Source organism: Nycticebus coucang, chromosome 15 (genome assembly GCF_027406575.1).
Source record: "Nycticebus coucang isolate mNycCou1 chromosome 15, mNycCou1.pri, whole genome shotgun sequence".
Classification (NCBI taxonomy): domain Eukaryota; kingdom Metazoa; phylum Chordata; class Mammalia; order Primates; family Lorisidae; genus Nycticebus; species Nycticebus coucang.
Genome location: NC_069794.1, coordinates 91,528,318 through 91,547,752, shown reverse-complemented (window position 1 = coordinate 91,547,752; position 19,435 = coordinate 91,528,318). Strand labels below are relative to the sequence as shown.

Genomic DNA, 19,435 nt, shown 5'->3' with positions numbered 1-19,435 from the left:
CCATTAAACATGTGATCCTAGCAGGTGGGCCCCCACTTCTGTGGTTTGAGGCTCCAATAAAAGGCCAAAAGAGAGGTTTTCTCAGGCTCTCAGAAGACAGATGGGAAGCCCACCTCTTACAGGCATGTACCTTCAATCCATGTCCCAGCTGTTTTTATTTTTATTTTTTATTTTATTATTATTATTATTTTAGGTAATGGTGGAGTAGCATTTATTAGTATAACATAGCCCTCCTCTGGATGACAATATTAAGGTGTTTTTTTTTTCCTTTTATTAAGTCATATACACATAGATCATGAATAGATTTATGCCTTTGTGGGGTAAAATGTGTTGATTTTTTATACAATTTGGAGTGCTTACATCAAACTAATTAATATAGCTTTCACTTTATTTACTTAATTGTTAAGACATTTATGTTCTATACTTGACTTGTACCCTTGCAATATGCTCCATAGGTGTGGTCCTACCATTTATCCTCCCTCTATCAAACCTCCCTCCTCCCCTCCCTTCCCACTCCACTTCTGTCCTTCGTCCTGAGATATGATATATCTTTCATAAGAAAGTGTGAGTAATTATAAATTGGTTTCATAAAAGTACTGAGTACACTGGATACTTTTTCTTCCATTCTTGAGATACTTTACTAAGAAGAATATGTTCCAGCTCCATCCAGGTCAACATAAAAGAGGTAAAGACTCCATCTTTTTAATGATGCCTAGTATTCCATGGTATACACATACCACAATTCATTAATCCATTCGTGGGTCAATGGGCACTTGGGCTTCTTCCATGACTTGGCAATTATGAATTCAGAAGCAATAAACAATCTGGTGCAAGTATCTCTGTTGTAAAGTGATTTTTCGTCTTTTGGATATACACCTAGTAGAGGAATTGCAGGATCAAATGGCAGGTCTACTTTTAGATCCCTCAGTGTTCTCCAAATTCTTTCTAAAAGAAACATATTAGCTTGCATTCCCACCAGCAGTGCAGAAGTGTTCCCTTTTCTCTATATACATGCCAACATTTGTATTTGGGAGATTTTGTTATGTGGGCTACTCTTACTGGAGCTAGATGATATCTCAAAGTGGTTTTGATTTGCATTTCTTGGATGATTAAAGATGATGAGCATTTTTTTCATGTGTCTGTAGGCCATACACCTGTCTTATTCAGAGAAGCTTCTGTTCAAGTCTCTTGCCCTCAATAAAATGGGATCACTTGTTTTTTCTTATTACTAAGTTTGAGTTCTTTGTGGATTCTGGTTATCAGACCTTTGTCAGAAACATAACCCACAAATATCCTCTCCCAGTCTGAAGGCTATCTACTTGCTTTACTTCCTGTGTTCTTGGCAGTGCAGAAGATTTTTAGTTTGATCAGATCCCAGTAATGTATTTTTGGTGTTGCTTCAATTGCCTGGGGAGGTGGGGGAGGGTTTTCTTCATAAAGTATTCTCCCAGGCCAATTTCTTCAAGTGTTCCCCCTGTACTTTCTCCAAGAATCTTTATAGTTTCATGTCTTAAGTCTTTTATCCAATGAGAGTCAATTTTTGTTAGAGATTAAAGGTGTGGTTACAGTTTCAGTCTTCCACAAGTCACCTGCCAATTCACCCAGCACCACTTGTTAAATAGGTAATGTTTCCCCCAATTTATATTTTTGATAGGCTTATCAAAGATCAAATAACAATAAGTGTCTGGGTTCATCTCTTGGTTCTCAATTCTGTTCCATACATCTACCTCTCTATTTCTGTGCCTATAACATACTGTTTTGATCACTAGATTTATAGAATAGTCTGAAGTCTGGTAGTATGATTCCTCCTGATTTGTTTTTATTTCTGAGTAATGTCTTGGCTATTCGAGGTTTTTTTCTGTTTCCATATAAAATGAAGTACTAAATTTTCCAGATCTTTAAAGTATGACAGAGATGCTTTAATAGGGATTGCATTAAATCTGTAGATTACTTTGTATAGTATAGACATTTTAACAATGTTGACTCTTCCCAGCCATGAGCATGGTATGATTTTCCATTTTTTAACATCTTCAGCTGTGTCTTTTTTCAGAGTTTCATAGTTCTCTTTATAGAGATCTTTCACATCCTTTGTTAGATACACTCCCAGATATTTCATCTTCTTTGGCTGTTTTTTCAGCTTGAATATTGTTGGTATATATCAATGCCACTGGCTTGTGAGTGTTGATTTTGTATCCTGAGATGCTACTGTATTCCTTGATTACTTCTAAAAGTTTTGTAGTTGAGTCCCTGGGGTTTTCAGAATCATATCATCTGCAAAGAGTGAAAGTTTGATCTCCTCTAAAAATATGGAATGCTTCACGAATTTTCCTGTCATCCTTTCACAGGGGCCATGCTAATCTTCTCCGTATCATTCCAATTTTTGTATATGTGTTGAAGCGAGCACCACTGGCTGTTTTTATTCACACAGTGACGAGTTGCAACAGCAGGCACCAACAGTATGGGTATAAGCTCTTATTTGAAGGTCTGATAGAATTCTGGTGTGAAGCCATCTGTACCAGGGCTTTTTACTGTTGTTGTTGGGAGTTTTTTTATTGTTTCTTCCATCTCAGTTCTTTATTTTTTTTCCAACATAATTAAGCGTTTATTGGTATCAGCTACATGCAGATGAATCAATACTGAATCATAGTTTCCCTGTGGATTTCCACTGTGGTTTTTTATACTTGTTCCCACATTTTTTTTTTCACAAGAACAGTACAAATTTTAAGCATGAGCATGAAGTTATTTTTCCTAAGAAGAACTAAAAAAAAAAAAAAATGCAAGTTCTGTTCTACGTATTTAAATTAAATTGAATTTGGTAATTTTCCAATAAGCAGATTCAAGATTTATGTGCTATGAGAGTAGAAAAGGTGACACATTATTCCAAACACGAAGCAAATAACAGAAGACAGTAATCTGGGACCAGGCTGCATTGCAACAAGAAGAGAACTAAGCGGCATTGACTTGCACCCAAACTGTTGCAGAGGAATTTGACACCAGAGGTTTTTCTTTCTTTTTTGTTTTTTTTTCCATGGGGCACCATACACTGGTTTTATAGACCGTTTGACACATTTTCATCACACTGGTTAACATAGCCTTCCTGGCATTTTCTTAGTTATTGTGTTAAGACATTTAAATTCCACATTTACTAAGTTTCACATATATCCTTGTAAGATGCACCACAGGTGTAATCCCACCAATCACCCTCCCTCCCCTCCCTTTCCCTCTTCCCCCTATTCTTAGGTTATAACTGGGTTATAACTTTCATGTGAAAGCCATAAATTAGTTTCATAGTAGGGCTGAGTACATTGGATACCTTTTCTTCCCATATTCTGGGAAGAATACGTCCCAGCTCTATCCATGGAAACATGAAAGAGGTAAAGTCTCCATCTTTCTTTAAGGCTGCATAATATTCCATGGTGTACATATACCACAATTTATTAGACCATTCGTGGATCGATGGGCACTTGGGCTTTTTCCATGACTTAGCAATTATGAATTGGGCTGCACTAAACATTCTGGTACACATATCTTTGTTGTGATGTGATTTTTGGACTTCTGGATATATGCCTAGTAGAGGAATTATAAAATTGAATAGCAGATATATTTTTACATCTCTAATTGTTCCCCAAAAGGAATGTATTAATTTGCATTCCCACCAGCACTGTAGAAGTGTTCCCTTTTCTCTACATCCACGCCAACATCTCTGGTCTTGGGATTTTGTGATATGGGCTAATCTTACTGGAGTTAGATGACATCTCAAAGTAGTTTTGATTTGCATTTCTCTGATGATTAAAGACAATAAGCATTTTTTCATATGTCTGTAGGCTGTGCGCCTGTCTTCTTCAGAGAAGTTTCTCTTCAAGTCCCTTGCCCAGCCTGCAATGGGATCACTTGTTCTTTTCTTGCTTATACATTTGAGTTCTCTGTGGATTCTGGTTATTAAACCTTTGTCGGAGACAAATATCTTCTCCCATTCTGAGGGCTATCTGCTTGCTTTACTCACTATGTTCTTGGCTGTGGAGAAGCTTTTTAGTTTGATCAGGTCCCAGTAGTGTATTTTTGAAGCTGTTTCAATTGCCCGGGGGGTCCTCCTCATAAAATACTCTCCCAGACTGATTTCTCCAAGGGTTTTCCCTGCACTCTCTTCTAGTATTTTTATAGTTTCATATCTTAAGTTTAAATCTTTAATCTAGTGAGAGTCTATCTTAGTTAATGGTGAAAGTGTGGGTCCAGTTTCAATCTTCTACAGGTTGCCAGACAGTTCACCCAGCACCATTTGCTAAATAGGGAATCTTTTCCCCACTGAATGTTTTTAATCAGCTTGTCAAAGATCAAATAACGGTAAGTAGCTGGATTCATCTCTTGGTTCTCTATTCTGTTCCAGATATCTACTTCTCTGTTTTTGTGCCAGTACCACGCAGTTTTGAACACTATCAATTTATAGTATAGTCTGAGGTCTGGTAGCATGATTCCTCCTGCTTTGTTTTTATTTCTGAGTAATGTCTTGGCTATTTGAGTTTTTTTCTGATTCCATATAAAACAAAGTATTATTTTTTCAAGATCTTTAAAGTATGACAGTGGAGCTTTAATAGGGATTGCATTAAAATTGTATATTGCTTTGGGTAGTATGGACATTTTAACAATGTTGATTCTTCCCAGCCATGAGCATGGTATGTTTTTCCATTTGTTAACATTTTCAGCTATTTCTGTTCTTAGAGCTTCATAGTTCTCTTTGTAGAGATCTTTCACGCCCTTTGTTAGATCAGCTCCCAAATATTTCATCTTCTTTGGCAGAACTGTGAATGGAATAGAATCCTTAACTGTTTTTTCAGCTTGACTGTTGTTGGTATATGTAAAGGCTATTGATTTATTAATGTTGATTTTGTAGCCTGAGACTTTGCTGTATTCCTTGATCACTTCTAAGAGTTTTGTAGTAGAATCCCTGGTGTTTTCCAGATATACAATCATATCATCTGTGAAGAGCAAAAGTTTGATTTCTTCTGACCCTATATGGATACCCTTGATCACCTTTTCTTCCCTAATTGTGGTGGCTAAAACTTCCATTACAATGTTAAAGAGCAGTGGAGACAATGGCAGCCTTGTCTGGTTCCTGATCTGAGTGGAAATGATTTCAATTTAACTCCATTCAATACGATATTGGCTGTGGGTATGCTGTAGATGGCCTCTATCAGTTTAAGAAATGTCCCTTCTATACCAATTTTCTTAAGTGTTCTGACCACGTAGGGATGCTGGATATTATCAAAAGCCTTTTCTGCATCAATTGAGAGAATCATATGGTCTTTGTTTTTTAATTTGTTTAGGTGCTGAATTATACTTATAGATTTACGGATATTGAACCAGCCTTGAGACCCTGGGACAAAACCAACTTGGTCATGATGTATAATTTGTTTGATATGTTGCTGGATTCTGTTTTTAGGATCTTGTTGAATATTTTTGCATCTATATTCATTAGTGATATTGGTCTATAATTTTCATTTCTTGTTGGGTCTTTTCCTGGTTAAGGGATCAGGGTGATGTTTGCTTCATAGAATGTGTTGGGTAGTCTTCCTTCTTTTTCTACCTTTTGGAGCAGGTTGAGTAATATAGGTACTAATTCCTTTTAAAGGTTTGGTAGAATTCTGACGTGAAGCCATTTGGTTTCGGGCTTTTCTTTTTAGGGAGGTTTTGTATGGTTGATGCTATTTCAGAACTTGATATGGGTCTGTTCAACATTTCCACTTGATTCTGGCTAAGTCTTGGAAGGTGACGTGCTTCCAAGTATTGGTCAATTTCCTTCAGATTTTCATATTTCTGAGAATAAAGTTTCTTGTAATATTCATTAAGGATTTTTTGAATTTCTGAGGAGTCTGTTGTGATTTCATCTTTGTCGTTTCTGATTGATGAGATTAGAGATTTTACTCTTTCTTTTCTGTTTAGGTTAGCCAAAGGTTTATCTATTTTATTGACCTTTTCAAAAAAACCAACTTTTGGATTTATTGATCTGTTGTATTATTCTTTTGTTTTCAATTTCATTTAATTATGCTCTAATTTTGGTTATTTCTTTTCTTCTCCTGGGTTTGGGGTTGGAATGTTCTTCCTTTCCCAGTTGCTTGAGATGTCCCATTAAGTTGTTAACTTCCTCTCTTTTCATTCTCTTGAGGAAGGCTTGCAGCACTATAAATTTCCCTTTTAGGACTGCCTTTGTGGTATCCCAGAGGTTCTGATAATTCGTGTCTTCATTGTCATTTTGTTCCAAAAATTTGGCATATTCCTTCTTAATCTCATATCCAACCCAGCTATCATCAACATAAGGTTATTTAACTTCCATGTTTTTGTATGAGTATGCAGATTCCTGTTGTTACTGAGTTCAACTTTTATTCCATGGTGGTCCGAGAAGATGCATGGAATAATTTTCATTCCTGTAAATTTACTGAGGTTAGACTTGTGACCTAACATGTGATCAATTTTGGAGTATGTTCCATGGGCTGATGAGAAGTATGTGTGTTCAGTTTTATTGGGATGAAATGTTCTGTAGATGTCTGCTAAATCCAAATGTTGGGTGGTTAGGTTTAAATCTAAAATTTCTTTGCTCAGCTTCTTATTGTAGGATCAATCCAACACTGCCAAAGGAGTGTTGAAATCTCCAACTGTTATGGAGCTGGAGAAAATCAAGTTGCTCATGTCTGTTAGAGTTTCTCTTATAAATTGAGGTACATTCTGGTTGGGTGCATGTGTATTAATAATTGAAATCTCATCATCTTGAGTATTACCCTTAACAAATATGAAGTGAACATTCTTATCCTTCCTTACTTTTGTTGGTTTAAAGCCTATTGTATCTGCCAATAAAATTGCAACACCTGCTTTTTTCTGATTACCATTTGCCTGAAATATGGATGACCATCCTTTTACCCTGAGTCTATATTTGTCTTTTAAGGTAAGATGTGACTCTTGTATGCAGCAAGTATCTGGCCTGAGTTTTTGTATCCAGTCAACTAACCTGTGCCTCTTTAGAAGACAGTTTAAGCCATTCACATTAATGGAGAATATTGATAAGTCTGGTAAAGCCATAAATTAGTTTCATAGTAGGGCTGAGTACATTGGATACTTTTTCTTCCATTCTTGTGATACTTTACTAAGAAGAATATGTTACAGCTCCATCCATAAAACTTGAGAAGTTTTCATTTATAATAATTTCCAGTAGGGCTTTCACTCCTTAGAGACAATTTTCTTCCTTTTCAGGAATCCCTATTATTTGTATGTTTGAATGCTTCATGGGCTCTTATAGTTCTCTAAGCATCTGGTCTGCTTTCTCTCTCTCCTTTTCTGCCTCTTTAACTATCTGAATTACCTTGACAACTTTATCCTTTAGCTCTGAGATTCTTCCTTCTCCATGGTCTAGCCTATTTTTGATACTTTCTACTACATCTTTATATTCCCTGATTGTCTCCTTCATTTCCTTAAGCTCCCCCATGTCCTTTCTATATTATACATATCTCTCATCTGACTTTTGGTTCTGTCTTTCCATTTTCTCATCCATTAATTTTATTGTCTTTATCATCCATATATGAAATTCCCTTTCTGTCAGGTCCTTTAACTCTTTATAGGTGGAGTCTTCTGCAGTAGCTGCCTCATGGTCCCTTAGGACAGTTACTCCATTTTGGTTTTTTATGTTGGCTGAATTTTTCTGTTGGTTCCTCCTCATGTGTTTTTTTCTTCTTACTCATTTCCTTGTTCTCCTTTTTACTTATCACTTCCTCCTTTGGTTCAAACCAGGAGCAAGAGAAGTCCTTACTCTTGAGGATGGTATGTTGCAGTATGTGTCCAGGACTCCAGGTGGCGCTGAGCTTTTCAGGAGACAGAAAACATAGCCAGTAAACTCTATGGTCCTTATTCCAAACTTAGTTGCCTTTGATGATTGCCTGATTGTTTCCTCAGCATTCATACCCTGCTGGGTTGGGATCTGAAAGCTCACAAGAATCCTTCAGAGGGTTGTCTCACAGTGCCCCTGACTCCAGTTTCTGTTGAGTATGGGAGTCCTTCAGCCTGTACCAAAAAAGGAGTCATCTGATCCCTACAGGCAGAATTAAGATGGATATGGTTTAGATGGAGATTCTTTAGACAGAATTTAGATGGACATCCCTGCTAGAATCTCAAAACCTTCCCCAAATGGCAGCTCCTTGACCACAGAGACCCTCTCAGTTTAGCTGCCTTGCAAGCCACCCCACCTATAACAAATCCACTCCAACCAGCATTCAAATTTGGTTGCTGTATACTGTATGAGTCTGCCCACTCTTCCAAGCTTTCCACTCAATGTACAATTTCCCTCCAAGAACTGAGAACTCCATAAAGGTTTCCTCCCATTCTGGACTTCTGTGGGGGCTCAGCTGATCCCAGCTGGTTGCAATAATTTGCCTAATTCATCAGATTTCCACCACTCTAGATCATACACTGTACCCAGCTCATCACCTCTTCACTGTGCTCCCTGCACTATGACTTATGGGTAAAGTCCCCATGCCAGGTACAGCTATGTTCTGTCTTTTCTACCAGTCATTCTAGGAGAGCTCATCTGAAAGATCCTTCTGGTCCACCATCTTGTCTCAACCCTCAAGGTAACAGAATTCTTAACAGCAGATTTTATATTCTCAATTGAAACTAATCTATTTCAACAGACCCTGGGTCCTGGAGCCACCTCCGAGAAGTAGTGAAACTTCACCCTTCACAATTCTTCCTTTCTTGGTTCTCTGAGGACATTGCCCAGCCCAGAGTGGGCAGGGCGACTCGTAGGCTCCTTCAAGATGGATATTTTTAAAAGAACCAAATAGAAATAGAAATTCTGGAAGTGAAGAATTTTTTGAAAAATAGACAAAATACCTTTTAAAAATAGCTTTTTAAACTTCAACTAAGTTTTAAAAGGACTAGATCAGGCAAAGGAAAGAATCTCAGAGCTTGAAGGCACTTAATGATCCCCAGGCTGATAAATGCAAAAATAGTCTTCACAGCATGTTATAAATAGACTATCTAAAGTCAAACACAAAGTTGAATCTTAAAACAGCTAAGAAGTGCCTAGTCACCTCTAAAGGAATTCACATCAGACTAATAGCAGATATCTGAGCAGAAACTTTACAGGCCAGAAGAGAATGGATGTTATTTTAGAAGTGCTGAAAGAAAAAAAGATGTTACCCAGGAATACCATATCCAGAAAAATTAACCTTCATAAATAAAGACGAAATAGTCTTTCCCCTACAAGTAAATACTGAGAGAATTACCACTAGATCAGCCTACGTAAAAAGCTCAAGAAGTCCTGAACCTGGGAGGGAAAGGGAAATTATGAATATAAAAACACATGAAAGTATAAAACATACTGGAAAAGCAGTGACATAAAGGGACAGAAAGAACATAAGTGGGATCACTACCGAAATTAATCAAACTACAAATAAAAATGATAATAGGGGAAAAAAGGAACAGAACATATATATAACAAGCAAAAAAAATTAATATGAAAGAAACAAAGTTTCACATAGCACTAATATTCTTGAACACAAATGGAATTCATTCTCCATTTAAAAAAATATTGAATACTTACATGGATTAAAACAAAGTGATACAATTATATACTGTTTACAAGAAACTCACCCTACTAGTAAAGACACAGAAAGAGTGAAAGAAAAATGATGAAGTGCGGTGCCTGTGGCTCAGTGAGTAGGGCACTGGCCCCATATACTGAGGGTGGAGGGTTTAATCCTGGCCCCGGCCAAACTGCAACAAAAAAATAGGTGGGTGTTGCGATGGACACCTGTAGTCCCAGGTACTCAGGAGGCTGAGGCAAGACAATCACCTAAGCCCAGGAGTTGGAGGTTGCTGTGAGCTGTGTGACCCCACGGCACTCTACCAAAGGTGATAAAGTCAGACTCTGTCTTAAAAAAAAGAAAAAAAAAAAGCAATGAAAAGGGATATTCCATGCAAATGGAAATCAAAGGTGAGCAGAAGTAGCAATACTTACATTGGATAAAACAGATTTTAAGAGTGCTGGGTGATGCCTGTGGCTCAAAGGCGTAGGGCACTAGCCCCATATACCAGAGGTGGTGGGTTCAAACCCAGCCCTGGCCACAAAAAAAAAAAAAAAAAAACTGCAAAAGAGTGCCATAAAAGACAAAAAAAGGTCACTATATATGACAAAAGTATTAATCCATAAGAGAACATAGTAACTCTAAGTATATACTTACCCAACAGTAGAGCACATTAATTCATAAGATGAATATTACTAAAGTTAAAGAGAGATATGGACTGCAATAAAATAATAGTTCAGAAATTCAGCACCCCATTGTCAGCATTAGACAAATCATCTGGACAGAAAATCAATAAAGAAAGATTGGATTTAAACTGGACTTTTAACCAAAGGGAGCCAATGAATATTTATAGAACATTCTGTCTAATAACTAACCACAGAATATGCATTCTTTTCTTCAGTGCATGGACCATTCTCCAAAGTAGAACACATGTTATGTCACAATATAAGTTTTAAGAAATGTAAACAAAAAAAACTAAATCATATTATCTTCTCAGAATGCAGTGAAATGGCACTAGAGCCAACTCAACTTTCTTGAGTTGTTCTTTGCTCAACAAAGAAAAGCTCAAGACTGTAGGTTCACAGCCAGATTCCACCAAATCTATGATGTTAAACAAGTACCAATCATCCTGAAACTATTCAAAAAAAAGAAAGAAGAAGAAGAGATAATTCTCCCTAAGTCATTCTACAAAACCAACATCATCCTATTATCAAAACCAGACAAGGATACACAGGAAAGGAGAGTAGGGGGAGGGGAGGAGAGAAGGGAAGGAAAAAAGAAAAGAAAGGAATGGAAAGGAAAGATCTTAGGAAGGAAGCACCCTACAATATCGCTGATGCAAAAATCCCAATAAAATACTAGCAAACTGAATCCAAGAGCACATTGGAAAGGTAAGACACCATGAACAACTGGGATTTATACAGGGATGCAAGGATGGTTTAAAATACGCAAATCAATAAACATGACACATCACATCAAAAGAATGAAAATCAAAAACCATGTAATCATCTGAAGAGATTCAGAAAAGCATTTGATAAAAATTATTATTCCATCATGAAAAAAGCACTTAACAAACTAGGCATAGAAAGAACATACTTCAAAATAATGAAGTCCATATATGACAAACCCACAGCTAACCATCATACTGAGTGGTGAAAAACTGAAAGCCTTTTGTGCACAAACTGGAACAAGACAAGGATGCCCACTTTCACCACTTCTGTTCAACATAATACCGGCAGTCCTACCCAGAGCAATCAGAAATAAAAGGCACCAAAATTGGAAGTGACAAAGTCAAACTGTCCCTCTTTGAAGATGATTTGATCTTGTATCTAGAAAATCCTGAAGACCCCTCCAAAAAACTAGATTTGATAAATTAATTCAGTGAAGTTGAAGCACACAAAAGCAACATGAAAAATCAGTTGTGTTTGTATATACCAATAACAATCTAGCCAAGAAAAAAATCAAGAAGGTAATTACATTTATAATAGCCACAAAAATAATTTAAAATACCTAGGAATAAATCTAACTAGGGAGGTGAAAGAGCTTATGGTTGGGAGGGTGGGAGAGGATAGATGATGAGAGATTGCTTGTAGTACAAGATTTCTTGGTACAATGTGCATTGTTTCAGTGATATACACCCTGGAGGCCCTGACTTCACCATTTTGCAGGCTATCAATGTAACAAAATTACACTAGTACCCCCATGAATATAAACAAATAAACAAATAAAAAATAAATGAGATAAAAACATTGGAAGATGTCACTAATACATAAAAAAAACCCACCCCATTCTTATGGAGCTTAAGAATCAGTGTCATTAAAATAAACATATTATCCAAAGCAATCTACAGAGTCAATGCAACCTGTATCAAAATACAATGTCGTTCTTGGTAGAATTAGAAAAAATAATCCTAAAATTCATATAGAACCATAGAGGGGCCTGAATAGTCAAATCAATCCTGAGCAATAAGAATAAACCTGAAGGTATCATATTACATGACTTCAAAATATATTACAAGAATACAGTAACCAAAATAACATTGTATTGGTATAAAAATAGATGTGAAGACCAATGGAACAGAGAGACAATCCAGCAATAAAGCCACACATTTACGATCAACTGATTTTCAACAAGGCTGATAAGCACTTACATTGAGGAAAGGGCACTTTTTTTAATATAAGCAGATAGACGTATGTAGAAGATGGAGAGTGAATCCCTCTCCCTCATCATATATAAAATCTACTTGAAATGCATTAAAGACTTAAATGTGAGACTCGAACTTTAACAAAAATGCTAGAAGAAAACAGAGAATATTCTCCTGGATATTGATCTAGGCAAAGAATTCATGACGGAAACCTCAAAAACAAATACAACAAACACAAAAATAGACAAATAGTTCTTTAAGTTAGACTAAAAAGCTTCTGCAGAGCAGAAGTAATAATCAACAGAGTGAAGAGACACCTTGCTGAATGATAGAAAATATTCACAAATTATTCATCCAATAATAGCAAGACTATATGAGAAACTCAAACGAGTCAGTCAAAAAACAAAACAAAACTAGTAATCTTACTAAAAAGTGGGCAAAATGCATGAAAAGACATTTCTCAAAAGAAGGATGCAGAGAAAAGGGAACTCTTTTGCATTGTTGGTGAGGTATAGACACATGATATATACAAATGTGAGATGTTAGATATTATTTATCCATAAAAAGAATGAAATCATGTAATTTGCAGTAGCATGAATGAAACCAGAGGTCATCACTTAAAGTGAAATAAGCCAGGCATGAAAACACAAATAGTACACGTTCTGTCTTACATGTAGGAGCTAAAAATTTGAGCTCTGCTCTAGGATTGTCTTCAGACATCTCCCTAACAGTATGGCTCAGAAAGACACTCCAGGGTGTGCTGCAGGAGGCAGTCCCTGCAGGCGTCTGGTTCATAGGGTAGCAAGGCCTACAGTGTGAGGAAGACCAGAAGCCTGGAGAGTCCTACTGCTCAACAATTAGAAGTGCTGCTACTTTCAAGTAGAGAAAACTTCTATTACATCTTCATGCAATATTAAAGTTTAATCTGAGTGTAAATTTAAAGTTTAATATTAAAGTTTCAAATTTAATCATATAGAAGTCAAGAAAAAATAATCTATGAAAATATTTTTTAGCATTTAAGTCCCTAAAATCTCTCTCTCCCTTCCTCCCTCCCTCCCTCCCTTCCTTCCTTCCTTCCTTCCTTCCTTTCTTTTTTCGTTAAGTCTCACTCTGTCACCCTGGGTAAAGTGCTGTAGTGTCATAGCTCACAGCAACCTCAAACTCTTGGGTTCAAGTGATCCTCCTGCCTCAGCCTTCCAAGCAGCTGAAACTATAGGCGCCCACCACCTTACCTGGCTAAGTTTTCTATTTTTAGTAGAAAAGGGGTCTTGCTCTTGCTCAAGCCGGTCTTGAACTCCTGAGCTCAAGCAATTCAGCCACCTCAGCCTCCCAGAGTGCTAAGATTACAGGTATAAGCCACCATGCCCAGCCCCTAAAATATTTCAATTATGGAAATCAAGCTTTAATGTAAGTTGAATATGACAATGTGAGGCTGATCTGATTAATTTTCTTCTTATTATTACATTCTCCAGATTGTTATAAGTTTTATTTGTAATTGTCACATGGTGTGCTGATGTAGTTTCTTCCATAATAAAATTACCTCAAAATAGTTTTCATCAGCCCAACCAGTAAAAAGTATAGACATAAAATAAAAATGGAAGTAACAACCATGGAACCAAAAAATATGAAAATGGCTTAGAAAGAAATGGTATACATTGGAATTAATAAGATTATTTGTTGGTCATGACAGTTTCTATGAATGGCGTTTGACTCAAGTTCTGCAGTTTGGTTAAACAAAAACCAACTTGCAGGCCCCAGTTGCACCTACCAGCTTCTCTACCTTTGATCTTCTCTCCTTCTGCCTGGCACTCTCACACCACGCACACCACCCCACAGGCCCTGCGCCTGGGTGTTAGTGCTTCAGGTCTGGCAGCTGAGGTTGGGGGGAATTCACTTGAACACAATTATCAGAGTTATGGTAAGCATGGTTCTCCCTCTTTCTTGTAAGCTGGAACTTCTTTATGACCATTTCCTCTATTTATGTTCTGGAGTGCTCAGAGGGAAAAGACTCTGCCACGAAGGGAGAAGTACAAACAGGCACAAAACTAAGGAGACAGCCCTCCATCCTTCTTTGGGGGTGGAAGTCATGGAGTGGAGGGCACTTTATTAGCTGAATTTACAGCCCAGGACTGTCCTCTTTTTCGTAGAAGACCATGACCACTTTTATCCACGGCCTCCTTTTTCCTAAATGATCTGGCTTCACTCCCATTCCACTACTGAACTGGCTTCTCCAAAGACAAGGAACCACCTTCTCATCCTTAACTCTGATGACTGTTGTTCGCTCCATGTTATGTCTGGTCTCCTGAAGGGCTCCATTTCCTCTTCTGTTCTGACCACTCCTTCTCCATCGGCCTCTCACTTTTGAAACTAGATCTTTGCTCTTACTCTTTTCTCCCCTTATCTTCTCCCAGACTCAGAGGTGACTCTCCAAGTCTACATTTTCATCCTTGACTTTGCCCTGAGCTCCTGTCCATGGATGCTGATTTCAACTTGTCTCTTACACAACGTATCGAAGATTTGACTTTTCAACTGGGCCTCATCTGCCGCTCGGCTTCCTTCCCTAATTTATCTGATTTCCATTTGTGGCAGCATCTTTTTCAAAATCACCTACATAATTTTACTGATTCCTCACCTTATTAAATTGAATAGTATAAAGTTTCTGTTTATGTAGGTAAAAAAATGTTCAAAAATCAGCAATCTCCTACAATTCCCGTCAAAAAAGTTCAAGTCCTTTTGACCTCAAATTACACCAGCAACCTCCAGTATTCTGCCCCTCCAATCCTCTGCAGTTTATTCTGAAGGTTACAAGCGTATTAAGCCTTCAGAAATACATTTGAGAACTTCCTAAAGTAAAAAAAAAAAGGTATTTTTCACTTTTTATTACTGACCTTATACAATCAGTCCGCAAACTTTCTTTTGAAGTGTCTTGCCCTACTCGCCTCTTTGTTGCCATCAAAGTGGAGTTAGAATCATCTGTCTCTCTTATTTGAGGAATAATTCTTCCTTACTTCAACTACCCCTCTGCCTATAGACTTACTCAAACCTTCGTCTGACCTGGCTTAGTGACACCTCCACTATCATCCGCTGTACTGTTAAGTACTTCTCCTCATGAATTGTCCTTCTAGAACTGTTCAATTGCCTTGAAAGTAAAAGGTGATGTATTTTCTGTCTTCTTGTTCATTACACTGGGTATATGTATAACCTTAACTGTAGTAAGTGATCAAAAAATATCTACTGCTGCTTTTAGTGATTTTTAAAAAAATGATCTGCGTCCTAGCCCAGATACCATCACTTAATTCACTCTTTTGAAGCCCAGATACGTGATATCTTTTAAAATAGTTTTTTAGGCCCTACTCTATTTCCTATCAAAGCCACTGCAATTCATGCCATCTTGCACTGGTGGGCCAGGCCATCTCCTAGGCAGACTCCTAGATTTCATCAGAATGAAAACTGATGAAAGATAGAGAGATTTTCTGCAAATTTTTAAATTCTTGGACTAGACTTGAATGTCTTTATATTTCTTGCAATAAAACCTTGGAGAAGTGTATAGCAATATATCTCAGAAATCTCCTAATCCAAACAGCCCAGAGTCTACAGTTAAATTGAGAGGCTTTGATATAGGAATCCTGTTTTCATGGGGCCTCATAATCTGTTATCTGAATATCCAGGCAAGAAAATGCGTCTTTTGTCATCAAGTCATAATTGTCTGGTTCTTCTCCTGCCTGCTTGATTTATTTTAAAGATACCCTTGATCTTTGTCTTCTCATGGGTATAAATAAAATAATTCTCCTAAGCTCTGCTGGTCCCTCAGTGTTCCCTAATCATGTTTCATCTATGTTGTCAGAAAATTACTGAGACTCAATCCAGGATGACTTGAAAATAAGCTAGTTTATGTTTTTAGAGAATTTCCTAAACAAGCAACTCAAAATCATAAAGCTGGATCTCTTGAGAGATTTTTATTGCATTGTGTATGACATTTTATTTCACACAAAAGAGTCAAAGAATATTTTTTTTTTACTTTCAAAAACCTCTGCTACTCATAAATAATTCTGAACATAAGAAGTAATTTTATAAAAGAGCATATTCCCTTTTGGTCCTTTGGGCCATTTTTAAAGACTACTTTAAAAAATATAGTCAACACAATTACTCAAAGGTTTATATACCATTAAGCTGCAGTAAGGAATTAATTCTGAGGACTACAAAAATATGTGAATAGGGAATAAAATAAGTAAATCTGCATATTTAATTTTCAGACAAGACATACTAAGTAAAATGTTCTAAATATGTGATATGATATCCAAGGTCATTAGGTTTAAATTCATGATTAAAGAAATAAAGATGCCATATTTATTTAAATATACTGTGTCCATTAATTATTGAGCCACACGACTGAATTGCTATTCTAACTTTGGTTAAAGATTAATTCTGGTTGTTCTTAAACTTTCTTTAAGTCTTTTTACTTTGTAATCAAGTGGAAAGATTATACTTAAAGTTAATTTCCTGGCTAATTAGGAAGAGGAGGAAATCAATTGCATTAAGCAGAAAAATGTCCCTTAACTCAAGCACACTGATCTAAAAATGAAAGCCAAAAAAAAAAAAAAAAAAATCTGCTTTTATGTGCTGTGTTGTTTTGCTTTGTTTTTAATTGCAGTCTTGGTTTCTCTTTCATTCATTTGGGAACAGCTTATAAAACTTTCTTGCTAAACACTTCTATCCTCACTTGTATACAATGTAATATTGTTTTTAAAAAATTTACCCAATGAAATTCACATTTCCAGGATGTTTCTTTCTTAAATACTGGTGTCTATAAACTAAGTAGAAGCAATGATAATTTTCAACTGAACAGCATAATTCATTTTTCCAGGTAAAAAACATACATTTTTAGTTTTCTATATTTTAGTTTACACCCCTCAAAATTTATCAAATGCCTACTATGTGAAAGTGCTTTATATTTTGTAATAAATCCAAGTGTGATGTATGGATATTTTTATTTGGTTTATGTAAGGTATGTAGGAGGCAGCCTCTTGCAGACCTTGTCAGATCTCTTCCAGATCTCAGTTTTGACTTATAACAAAACTGTAATCATAAGTACGGAGCAACCCTGAGCTCTGTGAGTCATTTTGGCAAATTATTGAAAATGAGGGGGTAGTGAGAACCCATGAATTTGTAGGCAGTTGGTCAGACATGCAGGGGGCCTGGAATCCCCCCAGCTCCGAGCTGGAGTCTGAGGCTGAGGCAGCCTGGCTCTCAAGTTGAGTAGGAGACTGTGCTCTTATCATGTGAAATGTGACCACACTCGGAGAAGTCAGAATCAGAACAGGACACTAGTGATTTGTCCCTTCCAAGAGGAGTGACAATGTGGCTTCTACCGCTCACACCTGTATCCCTTCCTCTGGGGTGCATTTGCCGCCCTGCTGTGAAGGGTCCTAGGGAGAGTTGCATGGGTTCTAAACTGCAGCCTCCAGCCTCAGGAAGACCTTCAGGTGCCTGCAGGCTTGACCAACATTTAATTGTAGTCACGTTTGAGACCCAGATCCAGCTAAACTGCTCCCAGGTTCTGACTCACAAATGTTTTTAGCCATTAAGTTTAGGATAATATGCTACAGAAAAATAAATAACTGATATACTAAGGAAGCTGATGTTCCTTGCATTTAGCTTTAAGATTCTGATCTCGTGGGTGGTGCCCGGGGCTCAGTGGGTAGGGTGCCAGCCCCATATACCGAGGGTGGTGGGTTCAAACCCAGCCCCGGCCAGAATGCAACAGCAACAAAAAAAAAGAAATAAAAATGTTTAAAAAAAAAAAAAAAGATTCTGATCTCGTTTCCCAGTTGATCTCATAGACTGTGTAGCTTCCCCTTCCCTGTCATTGATTTTCTTATAAATAGATCTCAGTAAGTTTCCCGATCTCCCCCATTAAAACGTGAGATTACCTCTGCTCAGCTTAGCTACTGAGACAGCCCTGGCCATGGCAGTCTGCATTCCAACAGGCTTGGGTGCACAGCTGCAGGATCTAATTAAACCTTGCTGCCTGAATATATGTATGCCTCCCACTTGTAACCCTCCTTCTCAGTTCATTCCCTTTCCACAACACACACGCACACACACTCACACAGAAACACACACACATACATGCACCTCACATGCATACACAATCACACTCACAAGCACTCATGCACACACTCACACGTACACACTCACACTCCCACACCCACTCACACACACACACACACATATACACACACCCCTTCCATATGTACCTAGCCCCTAGCCTGGGCTTCTGCTTAACTGCCTGTCCATTTACCACTCTGGACAAAATCTTAAGCTGAAATTGAACTTAACTGCACTTAAGTTCTACTCCTGACGTGGCTCTCGTTAACTTGAATCTGAATCTGAGATCTTCCTTTCCCTTTAGGAGCTTTAATTTGAACCGAAGCACCTGCCAGGGGAACCTACAACATACGTAATTCCCAGGCCTCTGGAACCAGGCCTTACTGACCACCTCCCTGCATGGCCAGGCCACTGCCCAAGTTGCAGCACGTGTCCTCGCTGAGCTGTCGTGGATATCACATGACACTACCACTGATTTTACCCAAAGGCCTTTGAAAGTCTGGGCTAGCTAGAGACAAGAGAGAAACTTAAAAGAACTGAATATTTACTTTTAAAGACTGAATATTTGAAGTAATTCTTTAAATTCATACGCTATCCAGAGATCATCTTAATATGGTATTTCATAGGCATGGATGACAATGGGGCAATAAAATGAGGGACGTAGAAGCAGATAAGAATGTGTAAAGAAAGATTATGTTGGAAAAGAGAAAGGCAACATATAATGATATAAAATAGTTTGAATCATTCTCTTTGTACAATCATCCTTTAGTCCTTGGGAATTCAGAAAGGAAAAACAACTATATATTATCCAAAGTATTTCAAAATCACTCAGAACCTAGAATTTATATTCAAATTTGAGATTAAAAGTCAATGTTGTGGCTCCACGGCACACACCCTAAAGACCTAGGAATTATCCAAAAATCCAGACTCTGCTTACCCTAAAAATGTATCTGTAGAACTACCTTGGACTTTAGTGATAGTAACAAAATTGAAATTTTTATCTTGTTTCATTAGCTTCACAAAACATGAAAACCAAGCAAGAGTGGGTGTGGCAAACGGAAAAAATAAGCACGAACAAGCCCATTAATTGTCCTCTTTTAAATCTTGATTTGTGTAA

General features: G+C 37.4%; 1 non-coding gene across 1 annotated transcript; it reads right to left on the bottom strand.

Moving 5' to 3' along the window:
* Positions 1–2,300: 2,300 nt before the first annotated feature.
* On the bottom strand, positions 2,301–2,404 carry LOC128567053 (U6 spliceosomal RNA). Its single transcript, XR_008374727.1, has one exon. It is a non-coding gene; the product is annotated as a U6 spliceosomal RNA (small nuclear RNA).
* Between the last annotated feature and the right edge of the window lie 17,031 nt (positions 2,405–19,435).